Consider the following 15,231-nt stretch of genomic DNA (forward strand, 5'->3'; position numbering starts at 1 on the left):
TGTAAGAAGAAATTGGTTTACTACAAAGACCCCCACGAGCATTGCATTTATTGTCTGTACCCACATGACATTAAAAAATGCGAGATTTGTAGAACTTTTTCCACCAAGACCCTTCATGACAGGCATAGAAGACTCCTTTCATACCTGGAATCCAGGGATCAATCTTCGGACGAAGAGTCTGTCAGAACAGCTCCTGTCCAATCCAGCACTCCATCTGAGAGGCAAACTTCAAAGAGAAGGGCCTCTTCAGTGGAAAGGAGTTCCTCTCCCAAGTCCAAAAAGAGGAAGCTGGAATTGATACCCTTTCTGCCTCCAGTTGACTTACCAAGCCAGAAAAAGTCAGCAAAATCTGCCTCCAGAGGTAAGGAGGAGTTTGCAAAAAATGGGGGGGGGCAGTCGTCGGCGGGTAAACCGTCCACGAATGAAGGGAAAGGTAAAGGCCCGTCATCGGCCATACCGTCGACGAAACCATCATCGACGACGACGACGCTTAAGACATCGTCGACAATTAGATCATCGTCATCGGACATGTCGACCACAAAGCAATCGTCGACGAGCAAGAAACACCACTCGTCCACGAAGCATTCATCCATGACGCAGTCGTCCACGGAACATACTCCACATTCGTCAACGAAGCCCTCGTCGACGGGAAAGTGTCAGTCGTCGACGAAGCCCTCGTCGACGGGAAAATCTCAGTCGTCGACGGGAAAATCTCAGTCGGCGGCGAAGCCCTCGTCGACGGGAAAATCTCAGTCGTCGACGAAGATAGCATCGTCCATAACACCTTCAGAGGCACCACAAATTTCGGCAGTTACGGAGGAATTACTGCCGACCACATTTGAAACTCCAGTCATTGAAAGCAATATCATTGAGAAGAATACTGAGACTGAACCAATGGTACAGCAATTTTCACCTTTGGGGCACATGGCAGAACTTCCGGATGTAATTCTTCAGGAAGAATTCTCTGATGCGGAAGTGGTGGAAGAGTCCATCGGTCCCTTACCGAAACAATACAGTCCTCCTTGGCACCCGTCCACGGGAGAATCCGAATATCCTCATGACCCGATACTCATGTTATCCGTGCAGAGGATTGTAGAAGAATTTTACAAACGGCAAAGGGAGAAGCAAATCCCGATTAATCCCATAGAAGCAGGAATTATTCCTAGAGAGTCATCTCCGATTCCAGGCACATCTGGTTGCTCTCCTCACAGGAGTAGACCGCAAAAACGGATGAGATCACCTGCTCGAAGACCGAGGAGCAGCACTCACAGTGCTTCACCTACAAGAGTCCCGTCACCACAGTCATCGCACAGACCGCGATCTCCGGACGTGGATCCTACGATGGTACCGTCCACCATCTCGGTATCAGACTGGCAGGAGGATCCTTTTGGAGAATTCTCGGAACCAGAAGAAGGAGAAATAACACAGGAGCCAGACGCACCCAGTGAGTGGGATGACTACGTAGTCGAGAAGCCCAGGAGGAGAGACTCGCCGGGCAAAGCCTCACCGCCGGATGATCTCGTCTCTTTCCACACCATTATAGGTAAAGCCGCAGAATTGTTTAAAATTCAGGTTTCTTCGGAGGAAAGGCAATCAGTGCTCTATGAGCACAGGGACAAACGAAGGAGGACAGTGACCACAATTCCTCTCCTCGATACCATCTGGGATTCCGGATCCAAGATCCTATCCACGCCCTTATCGACTCCGGCGTTGGTGTCCAGGCCAGAAAAGAAATATAAAGCTCCGGATTCGGCACCGCTTTGTTTGAGGGGTCATACGAAACCAGACTCGGTTGTTACAGTGGCGGCCAGAAAGAAACTCGCCAACCCCTCCTCACCGTTGTCGGCACCACCGGATAAGGACGGACGTAAACTGGAAGCCATGGGCAGAAAAGTATCATCTTCTGCATCCCTTACAATCAGAGCGGGCAATGCGCTGGCCATGACCGCAAGATTCGATCGCGAGCTTTGGCTCCGCATGTCTAACTTGGCGAAGCAATTACCACCGGAGCTCCAGGAGGAGGCAAAATCGATAATCGCAGATGGTGAAGCAACATCGGATCACATGATCGACGCAGCGGTTGATGTGGCCGAATCAGGCTTCAGGCAGATGGCGCACGGCACAGTGCTCAGAAGGCAGGCCTGGATGAAGGCTACTAACTTTAGACCTGAAGTCCAGGCGCAGATATTAGACATGCCGTTTGATGGCCAAGATCTCTTTGGAAAAAAGATAGACGACCATTTGAAGACAATCAAGACAGACACGGACACAGCCAGAGCCATCAGTTCTTTAAAGGACAAAAGTAAGGACCATCGGTCTTTTCGTCCCTTTAGAGGTTCATCTTCCAAGTTCAGAGGATACGGTCGTTCCTCCTATGGTCAAAAAGCACAAGGCGGCACGTACCAAGACAATAAATATCAGTCATCCAACAGATACACCCATAGAGGTAGACGTGGCTCTGCCCAAAGGAAGTCACAAGGCAAGCAAAACTGACGTCCAATTTTCTCCCCCCATTCACCACACCCCGGTGGGGGGAAGGGTGAGCCAGTTATTCCAGCGCTGGCAGTCAATTACATCGGACAGATGGGTGTTACAGGTGATCCGAAAGGGTCACACCTTAGAATTTCTGGACCAACCTCCTTCTCTGCCTCCAACATCTCGCAGAGTGCATATGCTAAGACAGGTCATGTCCGAAGTGCAAAAACTGCTCCAGAAGGCAGCAGTAGAACCAGTACCTTATTCTCAGAGGGGAAAAGGTTTCTACTCCCGATTCTTCCTCGTCAAAAAGAAAAACGGTCAATGGAGACCCATCTTGGACCTGAGGGAACTCAACAAATTCATCAAGCGCATAACATTCAAGATGGTAGCTTTACAAGGGGTGCTACCTTGGTTAAACAAGCACGTCTTCTTGGCCACTTTAGACTTGGAGGACGCATACTTCCATATTCCGATCCATCCAGCGCACAGGCAGTTCCTCAGGTTCACAGTGGGAGAGCTCCACTTTCAGTTTCAAGTGCTCCCGTTCGGGCTAAAATCGGCTCCGAGAGTTTTCACAAAATGCTTGGCACCGGTAGCGGCAAGTCTCAGGAGGGCAGGAACGGACGTTTTTCCATACCTGGACGATTGGCTGATAAAGGCAAGTTCCGCTGCAAAGGCTCGCTCGGCAGTGTCGAGGACTGTCAACCTCCTAAAAGAGTTAGGTTTCTCCATAAACCAGACGAAGTCCTGCCTCGTTCCCAGCAAGGTAGCTCTCTTCCTGGGAGCCGAACTCGACACCAGCATTCCCAGAGTGAGGCCATCCACAGAAAGAATAGCAGCGATCCTACGCTCAACTTCGAACTTCCTACAGAAAGAGACAACATCCGTACGCTCTTACAAATCCCTATTGGGCATGATGTCATCATGCATATTCCTCATACCGAATTGCAGGCTTCGCATGAGACCGGTTCAGGAAGCTCTGGACCACCAATGGAAACAAGCTTTCGGATGCTGGGAAGACATTGTCCAGATTCCATCGACGTTGCACAAGGCCCTTCGATGGTGGAATGTTCCGAGGAATCTTCTGCAGGGAATGCCGTTTCAAGCACCGACATCGACCCTCCTGCTGCGGACGGACGCTTCCTTATCAGGCTGGGGCGCTCATCTGGCGGACCTCCAAACCAAGGGATCTTGGTCGGCACAAGAGTCCCAGCTCCACATCAACGTGTTAGAGCTCAGGGCTGTAAGGTTAGCGCTGAAAGCTTTCCTACCGGTTATAGTTGGTCAAGTTCTTACAGTCCAGACAGACAACACGACCTCCATGCACTATATAAACAAGCAGGGAGGCACGAGGTCTCAGATCCTGTCGCAAGAAGCCCAACAGCTATGGGCATGGGCTTTGCGCTACGGGATACAGATCAGGGCAGAGCATCTTCCAGGAGTGGACAATGTCCTAGCGGACAGACTGAGCAGAGAGTACACAGCGTCACACGAGTGGGAGCTGGACGAAAAAGAAACCCAACGGATCTTTGCCTTATGGGGCCATCCGCAGATCGACCTTTTTGCCACCAGGAACAACAAAAAATGCAAGAGATTTGCTTCAAGATACCCGGAGCACCAATCACTGGGAGACGCATTCTCAGTGGATTGGTCGGGGAAGTTCCTCTACGCCTTCCCACCCATTCCCCTCATGTCAAGGGTACTTCGCAGGATAAAAGAACAGGATTGTTCTTTGATTTTTATTGCACCGGACTGGGCACGGCAAGTCTGGTACCCGACGCTGAGGCACCTATCCTGCCGACCCCCGATTCGTCTCAAGTCACATCAATATCTACTGACACAACAGAACTGCAAGGTCCTCCACCACGACCCAAGGAGCTTGTCTCTCAAAGCATGGTTCCTGAGCAGCGCAAACTGATGCACCTAAAGTTACCATCAGAATGCTGGGATGTCATCAGGGCCGCTAGAGCCCCGTCCACGCAACTTACCTACACCAGGAAATGGACCAGGTTTTCCAAATGGTGCGAGACCTCTGCGATCGATCCCCTCTCGGCCTCGGTTGATCAGATTCTGCCCTACTTGTTGCACCTGGCCAAGTCAGGGCTCTCACTGTCCTCTATCAAGGTCCATCTGTCAGCCATAGCGGCCTACACAGTAACCGCGGAGACGCAAGCCTTACTTTCCTTGCCAGCGGTTAAGATCTTCCTGAAAGGTCTGATGCGTACTTATCCACCTACACCTACACCAGTTCCAGACTGGAGCCTCAACACCGTCTTAACAGCCCTCATGCAACCTCCCTTCGAACCCATACACAGATGCGATATGAAATTCTTGTCCTGGAAGACATCTTTCCTGATAGCCATCACTTCAGCCAGAAGGATCAGTGAGTTGCAAGCTTTGTCTTCAGAACCTCCGTTTACTCTGTTCCAGAAGGACCGCGTCATCTTAAGGCCTCACCCGAAGTTCCTCCCCAAGGTACTTTCGGAGATGTCGTTCACTGAGCGCATTGTTTTACCTACCTTTTTCCAGAATCACGCTTCTGAAGCGGAAAGGACATTACATTCTCTAGACGTTGCTAGAGTGTTGAAGTTCTACTTGCAAAGAACCAAGGAGTTCCGCTCCTCAAACCGGCTATTCATTTCGTTCTCTGGCCGTACCAAGGGTCAGCATATATCTAAACAAAGTCTGGCACGCTGGGTATCGTCCTGCATCACCCACTGCCATCAGTTGAAAGGCGACCCTTAAACTAGACCGCCATCTGCGCACTCCACCAGAGGAAGAGCGGCGTCAACAGCATTCCACGCAGGGGTGGCCTTGAAGGACATATGCAGAGCCGCCACGTGGAGCACTCTGCATACTTTCGCGAAGCACTACTGCCTGACTGAAGATACCAACAAAGAAGCTGCAGTTGGACAGGCAGTGCTCCGCCATCTCTTTGTATAAGGTAGGACCAGCCTCCTTTCCCACCTTTCCCGAAGTATGTAACCGTTGTGTTGCTGCATGGTAAAGGTTTGACCAGAAATATGTTTTTTCTGTAGTTATACATATATGTATATTATGGTGGCATGTTTTAACTGCTTGGTATTCTATTCAAGCATCTGAATCTATGAAAGATCCAATGCTGGAGAAGTCTTAGTTACTTACCTGTAACTGTATTTCTCCAGCATTGGTATCTTTCATAGATTCACATGCGCCCGCCCGCCTCCCCTGAGAGGCTGCTCCTATGCTCGGCATCCATCATACTGTAATCTCTACGGTTCAAAATCTGAAGATGGCTGCCGGGGGCGGAGCTTAAGCCCTGCCACCTCATTGGCTGGGGCCATAAAGGACCAAAGTGAGGTGGAGGGACTACACAATGAAATGGCTCATAGGCCATAATGGGCTATGTACATGCACTGCTAGGTAGCAGTGTGTGTATATTTAAAAAAAAAAAAAATTTATTATTATTAAATTTATCACCGAGGATTCCCAGTCTGACGACGGGGAATATTCAAGCATCTGAATCTATGAAAGATCCAATGCTGGAGAATATACCCCATGACTGATAGCTGCCCAATCATAATGTTATGATGTCTATGGCCCCCATGTCAAACGCAGTGTGGCCTGTGGCAGCACTAGAGTCAAAGCTTTCACAAACACCCAGAATCACGGACCCTGCACTGTCAGGGAAGCTATTCATGTATGTGGGCAGGGTGTGGGGCTTTTCCTGGGGCTTCCCTCAGTTCTTATATGACACGGGGAGGCAGAGAAAACGCTGGCACCACAGCCCATGATATAACAGGTATTGATTATGAATTCCATAATCCTCTGCTGTGATGTTACAGTGGGATGATATGGCATTGGGAGAAGAGAAAAATGGCCATTGATAAACAAAACAACGCTATCAATAATTATGTCTTGGGAAGACGGTGTGCTGAATGCGTGTTCTCTCCCCTCTGCTGCCACTCATGTTACACTGTGTACCTCCTGCTAAATTCATTAAACCACAAGTAGATATTACACAGGTGCTGGTTCATGTGTTATCTCAGCAGGCACAAACGGGTGGATACAGGGGACTGTGTGCCTCTAAGGTGAGGTGGGTGCAGTTCATGGAACATGAGAGTGGCAGCAGCGAACGGAAGTCTTAGTTACTTACCTGTAACTGTATTTCTCCAGCATTGGTATCTTTCATAGATTCACATGCTTGAATATTCCCCGTCGTCAGACTGGGAATCCTCGGTGATAAATTTAATAATAATAATTTTTTTTTTTTTAAATATACACACACTGCTACCTAGCAGTGCATGTACATAGCCCATTATGGCCTATGAGCCATTTCATTGTGTAGTCCCTCCACCTCACTTTGGTCCTTTATGGCCCCAGCCAATGAGGTGGCAGGGCTTAAGCTCCGCTCCCGGCAGCCATCTTCAGATTTTTCAACGCAGTCTAACAGACACAGGGAATCCTCAAGCTCTCTGAGCTTTTTCAAATTCTTTCTACTTTTGTGTGGAATATATTTGGAAAAATATATTCCATCTTGTTCCCCTTCTTAGGGGCTTTGTTTTCAATTAACCTTGGAGACAAAACTTGTTGTTTTCCTCTCAAAATCGTCGACTGAACTTCTCTTCAGAAATGGAGGCACCTCAGGCTGTCAGGAAGCCTTCCCTGTTCAGGGACTGCACAAGGTGTAAGAAGAAATTGGTTTACTACAAAGACCCCCACGAGCATTGCATTTATTGTCTGTACCCACATGACATTAAAAAATGCGAGATTTGTAGAACTTTTTCCACCAAGACCCTTCATGACAGGCATAGAAGACTCCTTTCATACCTGGAATCCAGGGATCAATCTTCGGACGAAGAGTCTGTCAGAACAGCTCCTGTCCAATCCAGCACTCCATCTGCGAGGCAAACTTCAAAGAGAAGGGCCTCTTCAGTGGAAAGGAGTTCCTCTCCCAAGTCCAAAAAGAGGAAGCTGGAATTGATACCCTTTCTGCCTCCAGTTGACTTACCAAGCCAGAAAAAGTCAGCAAAATCTGCCTCCAGAGGTAAGGAGGAGTTTGCAAAAAACGGGGGGGGGGCAGTCGTCGGCGGGTAAACCGTCCACGAATGAAGGGAAAGGTAAACGCCCGTCATCGGCCATACCGTCGACGAAACCATCATCGACGACGACGACGCTTAAGACATCATCGACAATTAGATCATCGTCATCGGACATGTCGACCACGAAGCAATCGTCGACGAGCAAGAAACACCACTCGTCCACGAAGCATTCATCCATGACGCAGTCGTCCACGGAACATACTCCACATTCGTCAACGAAGCCCTCGTCGACGGGAAAGTGTCAGTCGTCGACGAAGCCCTCGTCGACTGGAAAATCTCAGTCGTCGACGGAAAAATCTCAGTCGTCGACGGGAAAATCTCAGTCGTCGACGGGAAAATCTCAGTCGGCGGCGAAGCCCTCGTCGACGGGAAAATCTCAGTCGTCGACGAAGATAGCATCGTCCATAACACCTTCAGAGGCACCACAAATTTCGGCAGTTACGGAGGAATTACTGCCGTCCACATTTGAAACTCCTGTCATTGAAAGCAATATCATTGAGAAGAATACTGAGACTGAACCAATGGTACAGCAATTTTCACCTTTGGGGCACATGGCAGAACTTCCGGATGTAATTCTTCAGGAAGAATCCTCTGATGCGGAAGTGGTGGAAGAGTCCATCGGTCCCTTATCGAAACAATACAGTCCTCCTTGGCACCCGTCCACGGGAGAATCCGAATATCCTCATGACCCGATACTCATGTTATCCGTGCAGAGGATTGTAGAAGAATTTTACAAACGGCAAAGGGAGAAGCAAATCCCGATTAATCCCATAGAAGCAGGAATTATTCCTAGAGAGTCATCTCCGATTCCAGGCACATCTGGTTGCTCTCCTCACAGGAGTAGACTGCAAAAACGGATGAGATCACCTGCTCGAAGACCGAGGAGCAGCACTCACAGTGCTTCACCTACAAGAGTCCCGTCACCACAGTCATCGCACAGACCGCGATCTCCGGACGTGGATCCTACGATGGTACCGTCCACCATCTCGGTATCAGACTGGCAGGAGGATCCTTTTGGAGAATTCTCGGAACCAGAAGAAGGAGAAATAACACAGGAGCCAGACGCACCCAGTGAGTGGGATGACTACGTAGTCGAGAAGCCCAGCAGGAGAGACTCGCCGGGCAAAGCCTCACCGCCGGATGATCTCGTCTCTTTCCACACCATTATAGGTAAAGCCGCAGAATTGTTTAAAATTCAGGTTTCTTCGGAGGAAAGGCAATCAGTGCTCTATGAGCACAGGGACAAACGAAGGAGGACAGTGACCACAATTCCTCTCCTCGATACCATCTGGGATTCCGGATCCAAGATCCTATCCACGCCCTTATCGACTCCGGCGTTGGTGTCCAGGCCAGAAAAGAAATATAAAACTCCGGATTCGGCACCGCTTTGTTTGAGGGGTCATACGAAACCAGACTCGGTTGTTACAGTGGCGGCCAGAAAGAAACTCGCCAACCCCTCCTCACCGTTGTCGGCACCACCGGATAAGGACGGACGTAAACTGGAAGCCATGGGCAGAAAAGTATCATCTTCTGCATCCCTTACAATCAGAGCGGGCAATGCGCTGGCCATGACCGCAAGATTCGATCGCGAGCTTTGGCTCCGCATGTTTAACTTGGCGAAGCAATTACCACCGGAGCTCCAGGAGGAGGCAAAATCGATAATCACGGATGGTGAAGCAACATCGGATCACATGATCGACGCAGCGGTTGATGTGGCCGAATCAGGCTTCAGGCAGATGGCGCACGGCACAGTGCTCAGAAGGCAGGCCTGGATGAAGGCTACTAACTTTAGACCTGAAGTCCAGGCGCAGATATTAGACATGCCGTTTGATGGCCAAGATCTCTTTGGAAAAAAGATAGACGACCATTTGAAGACAATCAAGACAGACACGGACACAGCCAGAGCCATCAGTTCTTTAAAGGACAAAAGTAAGGACCATCGGTCTTTTCGTCCCTTTAGAGGTTCATCTTCCAAGTTCAGAGGATACAGTCGTTCCTCCTATGGTCAAAAAGCACAAGGCGGCACGTACCAAGACAATAAATATCAGTCATCCAACAGATACGCCCATAGAGGCAGACGTGGCTCCGCCCAAGGGAAGTCACAAGGCAAGCAAAACTGACGTCCAATTTTCTCCCCCCATTCACCACACCCCGGTGGGGGGAAGGGTGAGCCAGTTATTCCAGCGCTGGCAGTCAATTACATCGGACAGATGGGTGTTACAGGTGATCCGAAAGGGTCACACCTTAGAATTTCTGGACCAACCTCCTTCTCTGCCTCCAACATCTCGCAGAGTGCATATGCTAAGACAGGTCATGTCCGAAGTGCAAAAACTGCTCCAGAAGGCAGCAGTAGAACCAGTACCTTATTCTCAGAGGGGAAAAGGTTTCTACTCCCGATTCTTCCTCGTCAAAAAGAAAAACGGTCAATGGAGACCCATCTTGGACCTGAGGGAACTCAACAAATTCATCAAGCGCATAACATTCAAGATGGTAGCTTTACAAGGGGTGCTACCTTGGTTAAACAAGCACGACTTCTTGGCCACTTTAGACTTGGAGGACGCATACTTCCATATTCCGATCCATCCAGCGCACAGGCAGTTCCTCAGGTTCACAGTGGGAGAGCTCCACTTTCAGTTTCAAGTGCTCCCGTTCGGGCTAAAATCGGCTCCGAGAGTTTTCACAAAATGCTTGGCACCGGTAGCGGCAAGTCTCAGGAGGGCAGGAACGGACGTTTTTCCATACCTGGACGATTGGCTGATAAAGGCAAGTTCCGCTGCAAAGGCTCGCTCGGCAGTGTCGAGGACTGTCAACCTCCTAAAAGAGTTAGGTTTCTCCATAAACCAGACGAAGTCCTGCCTCGTTCCCAGCAAGGTAGCTCTCTTCCTGGGAGCCGAACTCGACACCAGCATTCCCAGAGTGAGGCCATCCACAGAAAGAATAGCAGCGATCCTACGCTCAACTTCGAACTTCCTACAGAAAGAGACAACATCCGTACGCTCTTACAAATCCCTATTGGGCATGATGTCATCATGCATATTCCTCATACCGAATTGCAGGCTTCGCATGAGACCGGTTCAGGAAGCTCTGGACCACCAATGGAAACAAGCTTTCGGATGCTGGGAAGACATTGTCCAGATTCCATCGACGTTGCACAAGGCCCTTCGATGGTGGAATGTTCCGAGGAATCTTCTGCAGGGAATGCCGTTTCAAGCACCGACATTGACCCTCCTGCTGCGGACGGACGCTTCCTTATCAGGCTGGGGCGCTCATCTGGCGGACCTCCAAACCAAGGGATCTTGGTCGGCACAAGAGTCCCAGCTCCACATCAACGTGTTAGAGCTCAGGGCCGTAAGGTTAGCGCTGAAAGCTTTCCTACCGGTTATAGTTGGTCAAGTTCTTACAGTCCAGACAGACAACACAACCTCCATGCACTATACAAACAAGCAGGGAGGCACGAGGTCTCAGATCCTGTCGCAAGAAGCCCAACAGCTATGGGCATGGGCTTTGCGCTACGGGATACAGATCAGGGCAGAGCATCTTCCAGGAGTGGACAATGTCCTAGCGGACAGACTGAGCAGAGAGTACACAGCGTCACACGAGTGGGAGCTGGACGAAAAAGAAACCCAACGGATCTTTGCCTTATGGGGCCATCCGCAGATCGACCTTTTTGCCACCAGGAATAACAAAAAATGCAAGAGATTTGCTTCAAGATACCCGGAGCACCAATCACTGGGAGACGCGTTCTCAGTGGATTGGTCGGGGAAGTTCCTCTACGCCTTCCCACCCATTCCCCTCATGTCGAGGGTACTTCGCAGGGTAAAAGAACAGGATTGTTCTTTGATTCTTATTGCACCGGACTGGGCACGGCAAGTCTGGTACCCGACGCTGAGGCACCTATCCTGCCGACCCCCGATTCGTCTCAAGTCACATCAATATCTACTGACACAACAGAACGGCAAGGTCCTCCACCACGACCCGAGGAGCCTGTCTCTCAAAGCATGGTTCCTGAGCAGCGCAAACTGATGCACCTAAAGTTACCATCAGAATGCTGGGATGTCATCAGGGCCGCTAGAGCCCCGTCCACGCAACTTACCTACACCAGGAAATGGACCAGGTTTTCCAAATGGTGCGAGACCTCTGCGATCGATCCCCTCTCGGCCTCGGTTGATCAGATTCTGCCCTACTTGTTGCACCTGGCCAAGTCAGGGCTCTCACTGTCCTCTATCAAGGTCCATCTGTCAGCCATAGCGGCCTACACAGTAACCGCGGAGACGCAAGCCTTACTTTCCTTGCCAGCGGTTAAGATCTTCCTGAAAGGTCTGATGCGTACTTATCCACCTACACCTACACCAGTTCCAGACTGGAGCCTCAACACCGTCTTAACAGCCCTCATGCAACCTCCCTTCGAACCCATACACAGATGCGATATGAAATTCTTGTCGTGGAAGACATCTTTCCTGATAGCCATCACTTCAGCCAGAAGGATCAGTGAGTTGCAAGCTTTGTCTTCAGAACCTCCGTTTACTCTGTTCCAGAAGGACCGCGTCATCTTAAGGCCTCACCCGAAGTTCCTCCCCAAGGTACTTTCGGAGATGTCGTTCACTGAGCGCATTGTTTTACCTACCTTCTTCCAGAATCACGCTTCTGAAGCGGAAAGGACATTACATTCTCTAGACGTTGCTAGAGTGTTGAAGTTCTACTTGCAAAGAACCAAGGAGTTCCGCTCCTCAAACCGGCTATTCATTTCGTTCTCTGGCCGTACCAAGGGTCAGCATATATCTAAACAAAGTCTGGCACGCTGGGTATCGTCCTGCATCACCCACTGCCATCAGTTGAAAGGCGACCCTTTAACTAGACCGCCATCTGCGCACTCCACCAGAGGAAGAGCGGCGTCAACAGCATTCCACGCAGGGGTGGCCTTGAAGGACATATGCAGAGCCGCCACGTGGAGCACTCTGCATACTTTCGCGAAGCACTACTGCCTGACTGAAGATACCAACAAAGAAGCTGCAGTTGGACAGGCAGTGCTCCGCCATCTCTTTGTATAAGGTAGGACCAGCCTCCTTTCCCACCTTTCCCGAAGTATGTAACCGTTGTGTTGCTGCATGGTAAAGGTTTGACCAGAAATATGTTTTTTCTGTAGTTATACATATATGTATATTATGGTGGCATGTTTTAACTGCTTGGTATTCTATTCAAGCATCTGAATCTATGAAAGATCCAATGCTGGAGAAGTCTTAGTTACTTACCTGTAACTGTATTTCTCCAGCATTGGTATCTTTCATAGATTCACATGCGCCCGCCCGCCTCCCCTGAGAGGCTGCTCCTATGCTCGGCATCCATCATACTGTAATCTCTACGGTTCAAAATCTGAAGATGGCTGCCGGGGGCGGAGCTTAAGCCCTGCCACCTCATTGGCTGGGGCCATAAAGGACCAAAGTGAGGTGGAGGGACTACACAATGAAATGGCTCATAGGCCATAATGGGCTATGTACATGCACTGCTAGGTAGCAGTGTGTGTATATTTAAAAAAAAAAATAAATAAAAAAAATATTTATTATTATTAAATTTAGCACCGAGGATTCCCAGTCTGACGACGGGGAATATTCAAGCATGTGAATCTATGAAAGATACCAATGCTGGAGAAATACAGTTACAGGTAAGTAACTAAGACTTCCACCTCGGGGTAACTAATGGCATCATAAACTCAAGCTCCACTTTTATTGTCTATCAGCTTTCCCTCAGAACCTCTGGATTGGATGGAATATAGTCCCATAGTCGATAGCTACTCATTGATAATTCTATTTTTCACTAATCAATTTCCTGTTTTAGAAAGATTAAGATTAAGGATGGTGAAGGCTCACAAGTGTTTATAATATACTGATTAAGGATGGTGAAGGCTCATAGGGGTTTATAATATACTGATTAAGGATTGAACTGTGCAGCGACTTCAAGCTCCTGATTTAAACTCATGAAATTGATCTGAGTCAAGACTTACATTACTTCTCACAGGATGACCCATTAAGTTTGTGAGCGGGGTGTAAAATGAGGATTAACAGCTCTGTGATAGATCTATTGTTTTTTGGGCTGTACTATGACATACAAAATAATGTGTTCCTCTGCTTCTTTCAACAGAGAATGAGCAGCCATCAGAGGATCCATGCTAGGGAGAAGTCCTACGAGTTCACGGAATGTGATAAGCACATTAATCACACCTCTAAACTGAGAAGGCATAAGAGATCCCACAGAGTGGAAAGACCTTTCAAGTGCTCGGAGTGTGAGAAAAGCATCACTCAGAGCTCACATATAACCCAGCATTTGCAGAGCCATACTGGGGAGCGACCATACCAGTGCTCAGAGTGTGAGAAAGGCTTCACTCAGAGCTCACATCTGCAGCAGCATCAGAAGATCCATACCAGTGCACAGAGTGTGATAAAAGCTTCACTCTGAGCTCAGATCTGCAGAGGCATCAGAAGATCCATACTGGGGAGCGACCATACCAGTGCACAGAGTGTGTGAAAAGCTTCACTTACAGCTCGGATCTGGTCAACTATCAGAAGATCCATACTGGGGTGCGACCATACCATTGTACAGAGTGTGATAAAAGCTTCACTCTGAGCTCACATCTGCACCAGCATCAGAAGATCCATACTGGGGGCTACCATACCAGTGTACAGAGTGTGTGAAATGCTTCACTTATACTTCAGATCTGGTCAAGCATCAGAGGATCCATAAAGGGCTGAACCCTATCAATGCACAGAGTGCAAGGCAAGGTTTTGTTTCCCATCATCCCCGAGTTACCATCAAAGGACACATAATGAGCAGAAGCCCTATCAATGTACAGAATGCAAGAAAAGCTTCAGTGACCCCTCGGCCCTGAGCAACCATCAAAGGACACATACTGGGGGGAAGCCCTATGAGTGCACTGAATACAAGAAAAGCTTCAGTGACCGATCAACTCTGATGCGCCATCAACTGATCCATACTGGAAAGAAGCCATATTGGTGTACAGAGTGCCAGAAAAGCTTCCATTTCCTCATAGACCTTAGCAACCATCAAAGGACCCATACTGGGGAGAAACCCTATGAGTGCACAGAATGCAAGAAAAGCTTCAGTGACCGATCAACTCTGAGGCGCCATCAAAGGATCCATACTGGGGAGAAGCCCTATGGGTGTACAGCATGTGGTAAGTGCTTTAATCGTTCATCAAACCTGATGACTCATAAGAGATCCCACACTGGATTGAAACCCTACTAGTATACAGAGTGTGAGAAGAGCGTCACCTGTAAATCAAGTCTATCCGCGCATCAGAGTATTCATACAGGGGTTAAGCCCTAGAACTGCTCAGAGTGCAAGAAAAGCTTCAGTGACCTTTCAATTCTGAAGATCCATCTAAGGATCCATATTGGGGGGGAAGCCCTATTAATGCACCGAGCCCAAGAAATGCTTCAGTCTCCCCTCAGTCCTGAGGAGCCATCAGAGGACCCATACTGAGAAGAAGCCCTATCAATGCACAGAATGCAAGCAAAGCTTCAGTGACCAATCAACTCTGAGGCGCCATCAAAGGATCCATACTGGGGGGGAAACCCTATGGGTGTACAGAACTCAAGAAAAGCATCAGCAGCCATCAAAGGATCCATACAGGGCAGAAGCCCTATGAGTGCCCAGAATG

At 49.1% G+C, this 15,231-nt stretch overlaps 1 pseudogene; it reads left to right on the forward strand.

Moving 5' to 3' along the window:
• Positions 1–14,962, forward strand: part of LOC138489366 (zinc finger protein 135-like) — a 39,406-nt pseudogene extending 24,444 nt beyond the window's left edge.
• Positions 14,963–15,231: the final 269 nt, after the last annotated feature.

This window comes from Ambystoma mexicanum, chromosome 9 (genome assembly GCF_040938575.1).
Source record: "Ambystoma mexicanum isolate Mex_15411 chromosome 9, UKY_AmexF1_1, whole genome shotgun sequence".
NCBI classification, from domain to species: domain Eukaryota; kingdom Metazoa; phylum Chordata; class Amphibia; order Caudata; family Ambystomatidae; genus Ambystoma; species Ambystoma mexicanum.